This window comes from Gossypium arboreum, chromosome 9 (assembly GCF_025698485.1).
Source record: "Gossypium arboreum isolate Shixiya-1 chromosome 9, ASM2569848v2, whole genome shotgun sequence".
Taxonomy (NCBI): Eukaryota; Viridiplantae; Streptophyta; class Magnoliopsida; order Malvales; family Malvaceae; genus Gossypium; species Gossypium arboreum.
The window spans coordinates 62,441,637-62,446,050 of NC_069078.1; the positions used below are offsets into that span (position 1 = coordinate 62,441,637).

General features: G+C 29.8%; 1 long non-coding RNA gene across 1 annotated transcript; it reads left to right on the plus strand.

The window, feature by feature from the left end:
• Nucleotides 1-2,109: 2,109 nt before the first annotated feature.
• LOC128280728 (uncharacterized) lies at nt 2,110-2,941 on the plus strand. The gene is made up of 2 exons (XR_008270852.1): nt 2,110-2,595; nt 2,700-2,941. It is a non-coding gene; the product is annotated as an uncharacterized LOC128280728 (long non-coding RNA).
• The last annotated feature ends 1,473 nt before the right edge of the window (nt 2,942-4,414 follow it).

Sequence of the window (4,414 nt, forward strand, 5' to 3'; positions counted from 1 at the left end):
TTTATTTTACCTCGTTGCTTTTCATTCTACAAGTCATAGGACATTAATATTGCCTTAGCCACTGATTCTCCTCACCCAATTTAATATTTTAAGTTAGCTCCATCAATCTTCCTTTTATTTTTTTTTGGTTCTAAAAGAATTGGGCTTTTACTTCCAAAGAGGGAGAACTAGAAATTGAAAAAGTTTCCACTCACTCCAAGTGAAGTCTGAATTCTTTTCTGGAAGGTTGGATTTGAATCATTACTAATTTTATTATCACCATATTAAAAGAAAATTTTACAATTTCCCTGGGGATTAAACTATAAACTTTCTAATTTTGAAGTGACTAGAAGTGAATTTTAAATTCTAGAGGAAGTCAAATGCAAATTAACTTAATATTTTATAAAATTAAAAAAAGACTAAAAAAGAAATGATCATTTATTGGGTAACGTTGGCAAAGGATAATAGTAGTAGGGAAAACCAATATAAAATTTCTACAGAATGAAACCATATGCAGAAGAACAGTCTTTATATATCTGATAGATTATAGTGAATCTTGGAGCTGCTGTTATCACATAATTCTATCATTGTTTCGTGTAAGATTATTATGCAGGCCCAGATGCTATATTCAACACTTTTTAATCAATCATTTTCTTTTTCGAAATAAAATGCAGATGAATAAGATGATTAAAGCTGTGAAAAGAAGGTAGGCACAATGCAAATGCATGTTTAGCACATAGACAGGAACATTAAATTAATGTTTAAACATAAAAAATAAAATAAGAAACAATCAAACCAACTGGTTTAACCTGTAGTCTAGTTTCTTTAACATTGGCATTTATGTCCTTTAATGTCGAACTTCTACATTTATGTCTTTCATTTTGAATTTTTAGATGATAGTAGTGTCAATCAATTCTTTGTCCCTTGTTATGCTATTAGTTCCTTTGTTTTGCATTTTCTTTTTTCTTTTTTTGCCAAAGCCACTTGTCCCTGTGTCATGTTTTTTAGGCATTTCCTTGGCTATGGGGTTTTGCTTGGTAGTTATGCAGCTATTTATTGAAAGTTAAAACTCATGCCTGTTTTATGAATGCTTACATGCATGGCAAGCTGTTGTTAGCCTTTCTTTCTATTATGTTTGTTGCTTTGTATTAGCATTCTCTATGCTACTTACCCTGCAAAGTTCCAAGTTTCCATTTTTATTAAAGATGGCAATTGGGTATTTGGAAATGTTAATTATCTGATCTTTGGCAATTTTGCCCAGCAGAATTAAGCTAATTTTATGGTCTATCTTTAATTAATGCATGACTGAGCAATGCTTTCTTTACAGGTCAGTTTTCTGTTTCTTTACCATGGATGGATGTATTTATTGGAAAATGGGACAAAGTAACTTAATACAAAGAAATTTTACATTTGATTTTCTATGCCTTTTAGATCACCTCTAATTTTAAGATTGATTGCAAATGCCTTTTTTCATTTTTTACAACTTTTTCTGACCAACAATTTATTTGTTACATATATGTTTTATTTTATTTTAATCGTTAATTGTATGTCACTAATGCTTAATTGTTATATTTTTTTATATAAATGTTTTTTTTTACTCGAGGCTAAGAAGTTAGCATCACAATATCAAAAGGAAGCGGACAAATGCAATTCGGGTATGGAGACGCATGAAGAAGTAAGGAGAAAGTGAAGAAGCAACATCGGCTCAAATGAAATTAACAAGAATGTGGGAAATAAGAGCTCGTCGAAAGGGTGAGAGAAAAGGTCGCCAAATCTAATGCATTTCCTTATTTCATTTTAGTGACTTCATTATAATGTCTTATTTTATTGATATTTTATATTTAATCTAGTTTTTATTATTTATTTTAGTTTTGATTCTAAATTTTTATTTTTATTTTAATATTTAAGATAATTTGAGTTCTAACTTTTGAATTTTAATTGTGTTATTAATTTATTATTTTAAATTATAAATTTAAATTCATTAATTTTGTATTTAGTTTTAAAGTTAAAATTTTAATAGAAAATTTTTATATTTATATCATTCAATATTTTGATAATGAATTTTAAATTTTTATATTTTTCATGATTTTATAATATTTTATAATTTTTTTTTGAATTTCATGACCTTTAGCGGCGTAGGCAATAGCAGCGTTTTTAGCGGCGTTTGGAAAAACGCTACAAATAGTTTTAGTAGCACTTGAAAGCGCCGCTAAAGGCCTAAAAAAATGCTGCTAAAAGTCAGTTTTGCTGTAGTGGTTGAAGGTGGAGTTGTGCGCATGGGAAATGATTCATCTAGTAAAGTAATTACTATTGGTATTGTTAAAATTAGGATGCATGATGGGACGATTAGGACACTCTTAGATGCCAAGTATGTACCTGATTTACGAAGTAATCTCATCTCCTTGAGTATTTTAAACTCGAAAGGATACAGAATCAACATTGAGTCAAGTGGCATTAAGGTATCTTGTGGAGCTCTCGTTTTGTTAAATGGTAAAAAGACCGGCAACTTTATATTCTGGAAAGTTCTATAGTGACTAGTGAAATCAAACGTCCCTCGTCCGTTACGGAGTTCAACTCATTTGGAGCGGAGACAACTTAGTCATAGGAGGGAAAAAGGTATGACCGTTTCGTTAAAAAGAGGTTCTCTTTTGGATGCAGGTTTTGAAAAGTTAGGGCACTGTGTTCGCAAAAATCAGACCCGGTTAGTTTTAATTTGGCAGTGTACAAGTTGAAGCTAGAAGTCTTCCAGTTTCTAAGCACAAATTCGACTCAGTTAATTCCCTACATAGTTCAAGATAGGCTCGTGGCAAGCTTTGGCAAAGGTGGCATTATGGAAATACGAGTCAACTTGGAGATTTGTAGAGTATGATTCCTATTTCAATCAAATTTGAGAAATAATCTTCTAGTTAAACTCTGTTTATTTGTTTCAATCAAACTCTGATTAGTCTAGATTATTTTATTATTATTTGACTTATGAATTTAGCCTATAAATAGGCTCTTTTACAACCATAAAATATACAGAACGAAAAGAGTAATAAGAAGTGAAAAGGACAGAAACACTTCCCAACCAGAAAGCAAAGTTCCCACTGATGGTATACTTAGTGTAAGCGAGCTCTAAGATCACATCTTTGGAATAAAATCCAGTTAGAAAAGGAAATCCAATTAGAGATAAGCTGCCCTCTTTTACAACCATAAAATATACAGACATTAGATATTAGAACTCATAACACTTCTAGAGAATTTTCAGTTTACGTTTTGAGGGTTTTTTGTTTTTGGGTTTTTGGGGTTTAGTTTTTATCTCCATCTTTTGTACTCTTTGTTCTTTTGCCTTTATTATAACAGCCCAATTTTCAGTGGTGTCAAAAACAGTTATTTGAGATCACTAAATCTGACGAGTAAGTTCAAAATTTTAATAAATTGATATTTATGAGTCAAGTGTGATTTTAGAAATATTCTTAAACTAATGAATTTTGTTATTTAAAAGAATTTATTAGGTAAATTGGGTTAAAAATGAGGTATCAAGACCTCGATTTTATAAACCGAGCCATAAATATTTTTATAAATATTTACAGAATGTCATTAGGTTAGTATTAAAGTTTCGTTAAAAAATGCTAACGTTTTGATGGTTAATTAATTAAAAAGGACTAAATTGAAAAAGGTGCAAAAGTTAATAAAGTGATTAAACAGTTTAAGTGACAAATAAGGGAGTACTTATAGGGAAAATCAACCCAAAGGAGATGGCTGGGGCGGCATTAGCAAGAAAAAAAATCTGAAAGTTTGGTGAAATAAGGGTAAAATTGGAAAATTTTCAAAATTAAGTAAATAAACTAACAATTAAAAGAAATCTAGACAATTCTTCATAAAATTTCAGCTAAAAACGCCATTGAAGAGTCCTCTCGAGCTGGTTTTTCATATTTTTGATACAAGTGAGTTTAATTCTTGGCTTGTTCTTGTAATTTTTGTGTTTTTAAGACTTTTACAATTAGGTCCAACTATCTATTTCATTAGTTCTTGATTCTATAGGTAATTTTGAAAGTTACCATTGATGAGTTCTGAATTTTTATGATGAGTTAACATGGATTTGAAGCTTTAATTTTGTTATATGATGATTTTATTAAGTAATTTTGATAGAAATTGATTTTAGGACCTAATTGTGAAAAAGATTCAATCTTAGGGTTTGGCATAAACTCTGAATGTCAAAGGCTGTGAAATAGCCTATAATAATTAGGTAAAGTGTTAATTGAGAAAAATTAGCTAAATTGATGGGTTAATTGATCAGGGACTAAATTGTAAAAATTGTAAAAGTTGGGGTAAAATGTGTAATTTTGAAAATTGAAGGGCATAAACTGTGAAGTGAATTAGAATTGAATTAGATGCTAATGAATGAATAATTTTACATTATAGATCAAGAACTAGAAGATAAACGCAAAAAAGA